A 14,287-nucleotide genomic window follows, 5' to 3' on the forward strand; every position below is an offset into this window, starting at 1 on the left:
CCAGTGTCCCCTGCCCTGCCATGCTATGTGTCCCCATTTCCAGTGTCCCCTGCCCTGCTGTGTCTTCCTCTCCAGTGTCCCCTGCCCTGCCGTGTGTCCCCCTCTCCAGTGTCCCCTGCCATGCTGTGTGTCCCCTGCCCTGCTGTGTGTCCCCCTCTCCAGTGTCCCCTGCCATGCTGTGTGTCCCCCTCTCCCATATCTCCCAACTGTCCATCTTTGGGAGCCCTGTCACTCTTTCCTCCTCATTTGTCCCTCTCACAGAACTGATGTACAGACCTACTGAAAAATGTGTTAAATTGACTCTAAACTTTATACTCATCCTTTAAACTCATATATTTCTTATTTCCATGTGTTATGAAGGAAAATGAACCAGGATAGAAATGACCAGTGTAGTTTAAATTATAAAATGACATACTTTTCTTATGAAATCTTTATGGTATGCGTGACTAGGGTTGTGATGGGGGCGTGATTAGGTGTGTGGTAGGGGTGTGGCTTAAGTGTCCCTCTTTCTCATCTCAAAATGTTGGGAGGTATGAATATATCATTCCACATAAGTCCAGAGGGCGACATGTACCACATACCCACAAGTGCCCCGCACCACCACCTGCGAGCCTGCAGCACTTGAAACACTCTACTGTGGAGTAGAGACTAGAGTAAAGGGGAGAGAGGATATACCAGGGAGAGAGGGTGAGAAAGACATGGGGGAGGGGGGATTGAGTGAGACACACACTTTACTGAAAAATAGAGGTCATTGGATTTAAGAGGGCTATTACATGAGCAGCCTGAGACCAGAAAATATTCAGCTGGCCTTTCCATCCAGTGCTTCTTCTCCTATAACTTGATTGTAAGCATGGTTATATGTATCCATTGACCTCTGCAGCATATTCAGTGAATACAGATAATAAGGACAGTTGACATCTGTAATGAAGGAGGGATAGAAGCCTGCAAGGTCTCAACTTCCTTCTTCAATAGCACATAGCAGTTCCCCAGAGCTGCTCCATGCTCTGTACAGACACTGCTGCTACATCCAAGGTCAGCTGTATGTAGCCAGGAAAGGAGGGAGGGGGGCAAGCGACACATAGAGCAGGCAGCAGCATGGTGCTGTGAGCTGCAGGATGCCTGCAGACATTCTGGTGTTTTTTTTTTTCCATTTTAAGGAGGAAACACTACCCACCACCATGCCAAAATGTCAGCAAGACCAGGCGTAGCCAGACCAAACGACACAGGTAGATGGAGAGTTAGCTCAACCTCAAATGGCATAAAAATCCAATCTTTATTGGCAAATTGTTCTGGACAGAGACATATCAGCTCATGCATATCGGAGCACAAACTCACTCCTTAGTCATAAGCTTAAATGCTCTCGCAGGAGCAGCAATTTATACTTGCAGTCATGACCGAAATGGTTGGCACCACAGAATTTTTTCCAGAAAATCAAGTATTTCTCACAGAAAAGTATTGCAGTAACACGTTTTGCTATACACGTTTAGTCCCTTTGTAGGAAAAAAAGGAGGAAAAAAAGCAAATTGGACATAATGTCATGCAAAACTCCAAAAATGGGCTGGACAAAATTATTGGCACCTTTTCAAAACTGTGGATAAATAAGATTGTTTCAAGCATGTGATGCTCTTTTAAACTCACATGGGGCAAATAACAGGTGAGGGCAATTAAAAAACAAAATCACACCTGAAAGCAGATAAAAAGGAGAGAAGTTCAGTCTTTGCATTGTGTATCTCTGTGTGCCACACTAAGCATGGACAACAGAAAGAGGAGAAGGGAACTGTCTGAGGAGTCGAGAATCAAAATTTTGGAAAAATATCAACAATCTCAAGGTTACAAGTCCATCTCTGGAGATCTAGATTTGCCTTTGTCCACAGTGCGCAACATTATCAAGAAGTTTGCAAACCATGCCAGTGTAGCTAATCTTTCTGGGCGTTGACGGAACAGAAAATTTTAAGAAAGGTTGCAACGCAGTATAGTTCGGATGGTGGATAAGCAGCCCTAAATAAGTTCCAAAGAAATTCAAGCTGTCCTGCAGGCACAGGGAACATCAGTTTCAGCGTGAATTATCCATCGACATTTAAATGAAATGAAACACTATGGCAGGAGACCCAGGAGGACCACACTGCTGACACAGAGACTACAGTTTGCCAAAATGTACTTGAGTAAGCCAATATCCTTCTGGGAAAACGTCTTGTGAATGGATGAGACCAAGATAGAGCTTTTTGGTAAAGCACATCATTCAACTGTTTACTGAAAACGGAATGAGGCCTACAAAGAAAAGACCTACACTGAAATATGGTGGAGGTTCCATTATGTTTTGGGGTTGTTTTGCTGCCTCTGGCACTGGGTTCCTTGAATGAGTGCAAGCCATCAGGAAATCTGAGGATTACCAAAGGATTTTGGGTTACACTGTAGAGCTCAGGGTCAGAAAGCTGGGTTTACGTCCGAGTTCTTAAAGGAATACTATCGATTGAAACGACTTTTTTTTTTAATACTCTATATAAGTGTACACATTACCACTAGTGCTAGGGGCACTTTATTTATTCACCGAGGTCTCTCTCTCGCTATCCCTGCTTAAAAATTCATTTCTCACACAGCTCATAGTAGTTTGGGTCACCCTGAGCTGCTTGGTTACTCTGTCACACAGCTCACAAATATATTTCACAGTGTCACTCACAGCATGCAGCAGACATGAGGAGAAATAGGCTGATCTGAGGTGGTAACAGGTAACTAAATGAGCTGTAATATTGCTGGAATATAACTAGCTATAACACTAGTTTGCGTTTACAGTCAGACTGGCTGCCTGCTTGAGGTGATTCACTTCAGGTTGCATCCACTTTACAAGCTGCTGAGTGATGCAGACCACTGTCTACAATTAGCATTATTAGTATCTTTATCAGTCAAGAGAAGCAAAGATAATAAACACACATTGCTAGAATCTTTAACCCCTTACCACCATATCAATAAGATTCTTTCAGCAAGGTGATAATTAAACTATAAACTGAGGAGTTGATAGCAACTCCCCTGTGCAGAGACATGGTCTAGCCCTCTGGGAGACCAGTATTTAGATACATTTTGTATCCAACACTGACGCCAAAACTGACAGAGGATTTTACAGCTGAGAGGAACAGCTGTGTGAGGAATCAAATTGCTCCTAGTACTTGCCCTAATGTGTGCTACAACATACAGCATTTAAAAATAAATGCATACATCGATAGTATTCCTTTAAAGGGAACCAGAGAGGATGCAATATACATACCTGGTGCTTCCTCCAGCCCCATACGCACGGATCGCTCCCACGCCGCACTCCTCCGCTGCCTGGATCAGCCGCCACCGGGTCCCGTCATTGCCGCGAGTCGGCAAGTCGGCCGGCGGACGCAGCCAATTCTCCGCATCACAGGGTGCTCTCCCCATACAGATACGCATGTGGCTGTTAACTGCGCAGCCGCATACGTACATGTATGGAGGGAGCCCCTGTGATGCGGACAATTGGCCGCGTCCGCCGGAAGTGACGGGTCCGGTACCGGCGGATCCAGGAAGCGGAGGACGGCGGCGTGGGAGCGATTCAGGCTTATGGGGCTGGAAGAAGCCGCAGGTATGTATAAAATCTTTTTCTTTTTTCACCCCCCCCCCCGTTCCTCTCTGGTTCCCTTTAAGTCTTCCAGCAGGACAATGACCTCAAACATAGGTAAAAAATCATAAACAAAAGAGAGGGAGCACCGTTTCCAAAAAAAGAGTATGCAGCGTGCCCAAGGTCTCTCCCCGGTGCCTCCTGGGAAGTGCAGTCCAGATAAAACAGAAAGGACCGGCACCGCTGTCTTGTATCAAAGCTCTTTTAATAGCACCAAAGTGGCAGCAGTGACAGACTGCTGTTTCGGTTTACACCTTTATCAAACTGCTCAAAGCCAGCAGTTTGATAAAGGTGTAAACCGGAACAGCAGTCTGTCAGTGCTGCCACTTTGGTGCTATTAAAAGAGCTTTGATACAAGACAGCGGTGCTGGTCCTTTCTGTTTTATCTAGGTAAAAAATCACACAGACATGGAGGGCAACAAAGTGCTGGAGAGTTCTGATTGGCAAGCAACGATTCCAGATCTAAATCTCTTTGAACATCTGTGGAGAGATCTTAAAGGGACTCCGAACAGGTGCAGAGACGAGCAACAAAATTGATACGTGGGATGGAAGGTCTCACTTATCAAGAAAGGTTAAATAAACTGGGTTTATTTAGTCTAGAGAAAATACGCCTTAGAGGGGATCTAATGTATAAATACATCAGAGGGCAATATAATAGCTTGGCGGATGAGCTTTTTGTCCCTAGGCCTTCTCAAAGGACTAGAGGACATGATCTGCGCATAGAGGAAAAACGTTTTAGCCATTTATTTAGGAAAGGGTTCTTTACAGTAAGAGTGATTAAGATGTGGAATGCATTGCCACAGGAAGTCGTTATGGCAAACTCTATACCTGCATTTAAGGGGGGCTTAGATGCTTTCCTTGCGTTGAAAGACATCCATGGCTACAATTACTAGGTAATGCCTAATGATGTTGATCCAGGGATTTTATCTGATTGCCATCTGGAGTCGGTAAGGAATTTTTCCCTTTAGGGGCTAATTGGACCATGCCTTGTAAGGGTTTTTTCGCCTTCCTCTGGATCAACAGGGATATGTGAGGGAGCAGGCTGGTTAAACTCGATGGACGTATGTCTTTTTTCAACCAAAATAACTATGTAACTATGTAACACCTCTCATGGGTATGCCTTTAAGCCAGACGACTTCCAACAAATTCGTGCTATGACACTGCTGGAGGAACCTCTTACAATGGCCATGCATGTCACTTCCTCTTCCTGCTTCATTCACTAATGCACTTCTCTAACAGAGAAGACAGGGGTGACCCAGAAGTTATAACATAGCCAAGATGGCAGCCACAATTTTTCAATTGAAATCGAACGAAAACTATTCGCTGTAGAATGGCGATTCATGCATCAAATGAAAGAGGAGAACACAAGCTACAGAAAGGTAAGCATCTTTAAGTACTTTGTAGTACTGGTCGGAGTCTCTAAAGGAATACCCATGAGAGGTGGCTCAAAGTCTCTTTAAAATTGCTGTCAGGAAAAGGCACCCTTCCAATAAGAGACCTGGAGCAGTTTGCAAAGGAATAGTGGTCCAAAATTCTGGGTGAGAGGTGTGAGAAGTTTATTGTTAGTTATAAGAAGCGGCTGATTCCAGTTATTTTTTCCAAAGGGTGTGCAACCAAATATTAAGTTAAGAGGGCTAATAATTTTGTCCAGCCCATTTTTGCAGTTGTGTATGACATTATGTCCAATTTGCTTTTTTATTTTGTTCCAATACACACAAAGAAAATAAACATATTTATAGAAAAACGTGTTTACTGCAATACTTTTCTGTAAGGGCTCGTTTCCACTAGACACACGCCGCCACTGAGCGGGTGGGCGGGATCGCAGGCGAATCCCATCAGCCGTGCACGGCTATGGGATTCGCAGCCTCAGCTGCGAATTCTGCGGGGGGTTCCGGCCGAATCGCTACAGCAAGCGATTCCGACAGCGGCGCCATTCTCCCCTATGGCAGAGTTTCCCCGTGTGATTCATGTGCGAGGAAACTCTGCGGAATCGCGGCGCTTTCCGCCCTAGTGGAATCGGGCCCTAAGAAATACTTGATTTTCTGGAAACATTTCTGAGAATCCAACAATTTCGGCCATGACTGTATGTAGTCACACCCAGAGTGCACTGAAACATGCAAATTGACATTTTTTAAAGGAATAGATTACTAAAGTAGAAAAGTGCAAAAATGTGTAAAATAGTGCCCAATTAAGAACATAAAGAACAAAACAAGTGACCTATGAAATAAGTTAACAAGTATTACACCAAACACACATTCCGGTGTTTTAACTTGTGACTGTCCTCAGACACTGCAGGGGGGATTCTGGGAACCAGTAATCCTCCCCTAAACTTGCCTATGCCCTAAACCAGTGATAGGCAAACTTGGCTCTCCAGCTGTTAAGGAACTACAAGTCCCACAATGCATTTGCCTTTATGAATCATGACTGTGGCTGTCAGACTCTTGCAATGCATTGTGGGGCTGGCTGGAGAGCCAAGTTTGCCTATCACTGCCCTAAACCGTTAACCAGTCTTGCTACCGTCAGTTTTGTTCACACCTGGTATGCTTGTTCCTCTCTATATTGTGGTGTGCCCACATGCTTTTTTTTGTCACTGGTGGGTGTCAAAAGCTGGTGGCCACTTGCTGCCATGTAGCCTGCTGTCTGCCAGGGGTACTGGCTCCCCGGTGAAGACCAATGGTTACTTAGATTCTGAGCCCCATGAAGTCCAACATCTTCCATCAATGCCAAGATCAAATGTGCCTTGAAACCCCTTCATAATACTCACTTTTATTACAGGGCTCTTATTATAGTGCTCTGAGTTGGGGGTGGGGCAGACATTCATGGTTAGTGGGAAGCTTGCAAGGTGATGGTCTCTCTTACCAGTCTCTGATATGCACTGCTTTTTTTATCATCTTAGCCAAACAAGATGCGTATTCTTTGCAACGACAGCCTTCCTGATCAGTGCAACCCCCACACGCTGTCCAGTGGACACAACTACCTGGCCCATTTGATCAGAAAGAAACACAACTCATGGTGACAGCAGGTGAGAATGCAGCCACTCCCACCGCTCCCAGTAGCTACATTGTTTAGGCTCATTCCACAGCAGTGTGCACAATCCAATGAATAAGGAAACAGAACAGCCCAGGGTGCTTGTGCCTTCCTGACCCCTCAGCCAGTCTGCCACAGATTACAGTTTTGTTAGGAGGCTAAATACATATTTTAAAAATATCACAACCTAGCTGGCAATCAAGACAGGGCCTTAGATTAAAAAAAGACATCATTAGGCAGAGAAAAGAAAAAAGGAATCCTGGAATTTAATTTTTTTTTAAATAAATGAACTGCTACAGAAATATTTGTGAATGACCTTATAGCCTATTTTAAGCCAGGGTGATTTAATCTTACTTGTTTATACGGCAACTGTCCACCGAATCTTTAATGCAAGAATCATCATCTGCAACGTTACCATTTTTCTGTAGGGAAAATAAAGAAGATAAAGCCTTAACTAAATTATGACGGCACACTGGTACTCATTACATACAGACTGAATATATAATGAAGGTAAGAGTGCTCGTTTGCATAATAAATGACTTTACTGTGACTATTTATCACTCTCTGCATATGCAATGAGACCATTACTTCTGACTCCTACAATCACTTGCTAGACTGTCAGAGTTTATCATCACTAATACTCCACTGCAGCAGCATTATAGGGCGAATCAAGTATATGCCCTGCCATCTAGGCTACACACTGCCTGTTTTTGGTGGCTATTGCTGATGTTAACTATGCACCCAACAAGCTTAAAGGACAAAGATATAGAGGATCACAGAAAGCAATGATGAGTTGTGATTGAGAGAAACCAATGAACATGCAGCTAGCATCAGAGAAGAGCTACATCACAGGAGACTGACAACTAAACCTTGCCATATTTCAGCAGGATGTTCATATATGGAATGTTAATCATCGGGTTACCAGTTCAGGCCCGCCAACGTTAATAATTGTAAGAAAGGCCCCTCCTCTCCCCCACCTGTAACAAGGATTAGCTATGTTAAGCTTTAATCCTAAGCTAGTGGATTTTTTTCTTAGAGGAACTGTGGTTAGTTGTCATGGGTTAACCTTCCTGGCGGCAAGCCCGAGCTCAGCTCGGGCTATGCCGCGCAGGAGCATTTTTCAGGCCCTACTGGGCCGATTTGCACAATTTTTTTTTCAATAGCTGATCAGCTACTACATCTATTTCTGGTTTGGTTGTTTGGGCGCAGGGGGTGTTAGTGTTAGATATTGTGAGGGGAGGTTAGTGTTAGGCGTTACAAGGGGTTAATGTAAGAATAGGGGGCCAGGTATTTTAACTATCAGCATCACCCATTGCTCAATACAACTTGCGGCTCTGCAATGGGTACTCTTGGCTGCCACCTCCTCTGGTCCTGCTCCCTCCCAACATACCAAAAACTCACAGTGCGCTTAAGCAGGTACCTTTCACCTTGATCCATCTCTGTCATTATTAAATAACATTGTAAATAGCATGTCATAAACATACATTGTTCTAGACCAGGCTTTCTCAACCAGGGTTCGCTGGAACCCCAGGGTTCCTTGAGCACTCTGCAGGGGTTCCTTGGCATGTTCCCCTATCTTGGGGAAGCATAATAAAGCACACTATAGTAGGTGGTACTGTAACAAGAAGCACTAAATTGGGGGCTCAGGAGACAGTATGAGTGGCAGTGTAATAGGGAGTAGTGAAATAAACAGCTACACATACTTTTAAAGACCATGCCTCCTGCAAAATAAAAGCTGGGGTTCCTCGAGATCACAAAATTGTTTGCAGGGGTTCCTCGAGATCCAAAAGTTATTTGCAGGGTTCCTCCAGGGTAAAAAGGTTGAGAAAGGCTGTTCTAGACTTATGAGCAGCCATATTAGCCTCTCTAATGCTTTAAAAAGTTTACTGAATCTTGGTAAATATAAACTAAATATATAATGATGCTGCACACAATCATAACAATAACATTTTATGCGCCTGGCAATACTTGATGCAAATGAATATACAATTAGCTATCTGAATTTTATTACAAACACACTGGCAAATTTCTTGAGGCGACATCTTTCCCCATTGCATAACTAGGAGATGAAAGTGTAAATCCAGAGTTAAGTACACAAAATATTAATGGGTGAAGAATTTCAGCTCATTACTTATACACTTACACACAATCTAGCTTTGTAGACATGCAAACAACCACCGAGAATCAAGAATGGTTACTTCAATTTAATGGAAAAAAAATTACATATATACAATGCTAAATTTCCAGGTCCTCATAAAAGTAGCTTATGTCTATTGTCGTCTGTGTTTCTCAGCTGATAAGACAGATGAAAGAACACTAAAGCCTCGTACAAATGCTATCAGGCCTTTACAACCAAGTTTCTATGGAACCCGAGGGTTCCTTGAGGTTTTTGCAGGGGTTCCCTGGCATTTCCCTGGCACCTCTTTGGCTCATCTGTGTCCTCTTCACTCATTGGGCTTGATTCATTAAAGCGTGATAACTGCTATTACAGCAGTTATCACGCGATCTGTCGCGGGCAAAGGTTTGCCCGCATAAAAGATTACTCCGTGCGATAAATGAAGGTTTGCGCGCGATCATGTGCAAACCTTTGCTTACATGCCATCGTAATTATTTACATGCACGGCAGATCACATGATAACTGCTGTGATCGCAGTTATCACGCTTAAGGTGGCCACTAATGATCCAATCTTTTTCATCCAATCTTACCATTTCAATGTTATATAAGGTAGCTGCCTGAAGTATCCATTCAGTATGTTCACTCAATTTACCCTTATACTACATAGAATTGGTAAGATTGGATGAAAAAGACTGGATCATTAGTGGCCACCATAGTGAATCAAGCCCATTGTATGCTCGCAAATGTGGTGTGGAGCACAGCGAGACCCCCTTGGGACGGAGGAGGACGGGGGAGGCCTCAATCAGATCCACAGGCTTTCCCCTCTCGAGGTAAGTACCCTCAGGGGCACTTTTTTCAATACAGGTATTCTTCAACGTACCTCTGTGTAATACATTGCCGAGTACATTTTTTTTAGCAAACTTCATAAATGGTGAACTTTACCTGGCAAACTTGACTGCCGATTTCCTGAGAATGTTGCTATGCCAGATTGGGGGTGATTTACTGTGAGACTGAACTCGTAAATTTTGCTTGGTCATCACTATTCCTGAGCATATAATGCAAATATGCAGCTTGTGGAGCCAAAACTCTGCATCCTTGTTCTGAGAACCAGCATAAGGCACCAGGGCAGGCGGAGCATAACTACAAATCATGGTGCCCCCAGCAAAACTTTGATGTGGCCCCCTTAATGTTCACAAACCTTCCCTTTCCTCCCCTTGGTGACCCTTAAAAGAAGTGTAGTAACAAAAAGCAAACAAACTAATCTGGAGTACCAGAGAAAGGGAAGGTTAGTTGGGACCCTGCTCCCCCCTAGTTACGCCCCTGGGGCAGAGAATCAACACCTGTATAAAGAACAACTATGGAGAGGATGTCCACAATGGCATCTTTCACATTCCTCTCACTTCAAGTTTATCTTAAGTCTGAGAACACGCTTCCCATATTCAGGATATAAAGCATTCCATTTAACTTCTAACATAACAGCCTGTAACTGTTGGCACAACAGCATCTAGACCAGCTTACTGAAGATGTTATCCGAGCGCAATAATGTGTCTGTACCGCCAGAATAACAGGCCGTAACACTGTCTGATGAGACGCTTCCTTAGGCAGAAGCTTCAGGCGATTCCCACAAGTGCTTTCATTTCCCGTTCTAGCCACAGACAATTTAGAGTTAACGTTCTCCATGTCAACAGTTTGCAGTGCTAATGTGATATGTCTCAGCATTACTGTCATCGGAGAACAGCCATATGTAGAGGCTGAATAATAGATGAACCAGAACCTCATCAGAAATGAGTACAGTTACACAATGGAGGTTTGTTATGCCTAAGAGATGGCACCAGCGATTGTTTTGTAACTGAGGACTGCAGTTATTCTCTATCTATATTATTCTGAATCGTCTCATTTAAAAAGTTGACTTTGGGGAAGCGAGGCTCATCTCTTATGAGGACATTTGTCTGATCTGCAAGCGCACTGAGTAGCCTACACTGCAATGCAGCAGACAGCTATTAGGATCTATGGGGTGGCGACTGCCTTTCACTAAACAACAACAAATACTGTATCTAAAGAGATTATTGATCAAATAATGAACAGAAAACCTCACAAAATATTCACCCTGAGAATACAAAAGATTTATAGAATGAAGAATAAATAAAGTACTCATATAGACGTACACAGCAAAGTCAAAGCGGGGGAGGTAAAGGAAAGTACATGGACGTTATTTATGGCATACAATAGAGTATACAAAGTGTCTGTGTATGAGAATATGCACTCTTAGGGCCCATTCACACAGGCAGCAGTGCCAAGGATGGCACACAGCGTAGGACTGCTGCTAGCCTTGTTGGAGTATGGAGCAGTGCAGTCTCAGTTAATACCATGAACCTGTATGGATGCAATTTTTTAGGCCAATTGTACCCCTGGCCACTGCAATACAATGCTCCACCCCCATCGCATTGCAAAATTGCATTGTAATTATGACCTTGTGGCAGAGTATGTGGACAGGTCACATGAATAGCGCTGAACAGCCCCGCCCTGCAACACCACTCGCTCAGTGACATACTCCTTGCTGGACAGGAAGTACGTCACGTGGATTTATGGATTTCCACGTCATATTCACATCATTCCACACCACCAAAATATTACAAATTTCTGCGTCGCCCATAGACTTTCTTTACTTTTGCGTCGCAGATGTCCAACGGTAACACGCTACTGACTTTGCAGCAGGTCACTGGCCGATCAGGAACTTCCGGCGCCATGCAATATGTTAAGTGTGCTAGGCCCCACTGCACTGCATTGTAGTCATGTTTCCTTGCGGTAAATCATGATAATGCAACGCACACTTGCAAGGCAAGAATAAAAGGGGCCTCAACGGTGCTACATCACATGATTAACAGAGTGAATGGCTCCAGTACAGCAAAGTTGGAGGGATGCCAGAGGGGAAAATATGGTGTGTAGAGTGGTGACCACTCTATAATGCTTTGTAGTGTGAACGGGCCCTCAGAAAAGATTTTAAAAAATGGGGACCCAACTACAAGCTACTTGCCACTATGGCCACAGTCACAGGAAATGTACCTAAGGAAGAATAAATGCACTGATGCTTCACTTTAAATATTCAGTAAGATATAGGTGAATTAAAGAAACCTAACAAAAGAAAAAAACTAAAACCTAACTTTGTTATATAACAGGATTATTTATTTTAAACAGAAACAGAGAACCCAAATCTGATTTTCAGCTCCTGACCTCTTTCCCTTGCCATTTCATGATCCTGAATAACTATCTGTTGTTCAAGTCCTTCCACTTCATCAGGCTTAACATGAGTAAAACAGAATAAGTTATTTCTCCACAACCTCCAATAATTATTATGGATTTGACTCTGATCTTCCATTCAAGCCTAACATTAAGTTATTAACCACATCATGTCACCTCCATCCTACAGGCAAAAAAATATCTTCCATTTCTAAGGTGTAATGTATGAGGACATCATCTCATCTTTAGCAGGTTCTAAAATTATTTAAATCTAAGCCCAGGTGTAAGAAACGCTCAAAAGATTGCACCATATCATTACTTAACAAAAATAAAGCCAACATGGAAAAGCCACATGTGAAAAGGTAAGTGTGCCCTATATTGTAATACCTTGTACAGCAAAGTTTAGCAGGAGCAGACTGAGGTAATCCTTTTCTATATGACCTAAATCGGTTTCCTTTCAACGTTTTGGAGAAATTTGAGCCCAAGATTCTTCACAACACTCCTTCAGTTCATCGAGGTTTAAATGCATCCATTTATGCCCAACTCTCTTAATGTCCCTCAACAGCATTTCTATCAGGTTGAGGTCGTTACTTTGACTGGGGCATTTCAATTTCCCTGTGCATTGAACAGTCTGAACTGTGTGTAAATTGGCTTGGATTCCCAAAATCAATACATTGCAAAGCGAGAAGTTAAAACATACAAGAAAAAATAAGAAATGATTGTAATTTGATTCACAACATGCCTGCTAGTCGTCATCTTCACTACTGGCTGACAAGAAAAACTAAACAGCACCAACTGCCATTATCTACAACTACACCATCTAACAATGTGATAAAAAAAAGCCTTAAATCGCCCCCCTCCCCCCCCTATGATCTATTCGACAAAAGTTACAGCTTTATCATAGGAAAGAAGGTAACAACCACCGATTGGGATGAAGTTCAATCCCTGGTTAAAGTTTCTCTTTAAAGGTGGAATACTTAACATTTATAGTAAAACACGCTTCAGGGGTTCTTTAAATTACCGTAATATAAACATGGCACGTCATGTGCTGCTGTTTATCTGAGGTTTTTTTTACCTAATTTTATGACCTGCTAAGGACCACATGATATTTATGCAAAATCTTAAAACTGAAAGGAGGTGTACTTCCTTTTCCTGGCGAGTGTATTCAATATCTCTGGGATACTGTGGCATTACTTTGGTACTGTACTGTATCCTTATGACCGTTTATCTCACATCTCTCCTTTCCTCACACAGAATGTTTCTAAAATGTTTGTACATGCTCCTCACACCCCATCTCAGCTACAGTAACATCCTTCTCTGTGGAATCTCTTTCAATTCAATGGTCCCATTCCGGGAGGTGGGGCAGTGACTGCTGAGAATGGGATATTATGATAGAATCAAAATGGAAAATATTCTGCAAAGCCCTACGGGGACTTGCCTATAGAAATGACTGAATAAAATAGGGATGTAAGCAGTTTATGCTCTGGAACCAGCGAGCGCACATGATATGCAATACTGAATAAAGGTGGCAATCCAACATTCAGTTAATAAAAGCCTGGCCATCCAAAGTAACGGCATGACTGTCCGTACATTTTTAACATTTTACTTAGAGAGTTTTGTGGACAGTCAAACATATGTTTCTTCACTTCTTTCAAGTTTGTGGCAAACTGCAGAGATGGAGAATACAGAGCTTACGCTGGGCTGAAACACTCTGCAGAATAGATGACAGTACATCAATCCTTAAGAGTGAAATCTCAGATTTTCTGCCTGGTGGAATACATGATAAATGATTGGATTTAGCTGCACAAAAGCTTAGAAAAACAGCATATCTCTGGGTATGACTTTGAACTCAGCAGGAGACCCAGTTCTGTGTTTTGAGAGAAAACACATATTTATATAACACACATTAGTATAAGTATATGACTGGTGAAATGTTTTGTCAGTCCACTTTGATATTTCAAAATACTGCTTTGCATTCTCCGGCCGAGCCTGCTGTTCTTCGCCCTCCGAATATCCATAATCTATTTACTTTGTTACCGATAAATGCAATGCGGGCTACACTCACTTTGTGTTTCTGGTGGTGCGTTCCCCATGAAATTGCTGTTTGCTAGTTTGAAACTGAGGCAAGGAAATTCCAGTAGCATAATTTTGCCTTGTACAAAAATCAATAGACTCATATCTTCAAGCATTTCTGCAATCAATACCAAATACCATAAGCCACAGCTGGAAATAATCTCTGTAGTCATTCTCACGAGTGCAACTCATACAGCAGAAAC

The 14,287-nt window shown here is 42.8% G+C and overlaps 1 long non-coding RNA gene across 1 annotated transcript in view; it reads right to left on the reverse strand.

Moving 5' to 3' along the window:
- LOC137535694 (uncharacterized) overlaps positions 1 to 7,085 on the reverse strand; it is a 42,593-nt gene extending 35,508 nt beyond the window's left edge. Inside the window, exon 1 of the long non-coding RNA XR_011024449.1 lies at positions 7,013 to 7,085. This is a non-coding gene — a long non-coding RNA (uncharacterized lncRNA). The remainder of the gene's footprint in view (positions 1 to 7,012) is intronic.
- Between the last annotated feature and the right edge of the window lie 7,202 nt (positions 7,086 to 14,287).

The sequence above is a fragment of the Hyperolius riggenbachi genome, chromosome 10 (genome assembly GCF_040937935.1).
Source record: "Hyperolius riggenbachi isolate aHypRig1 chromosome 10, aHypRig1.pri, whole genome shotgun sequence".
Lineage (NCBI taxonomy): Eukaryota > Metazoa > Chordata > Amphibia > Anura > Hyperoliidae > Hyperolius > Hyperolius riggenbachi.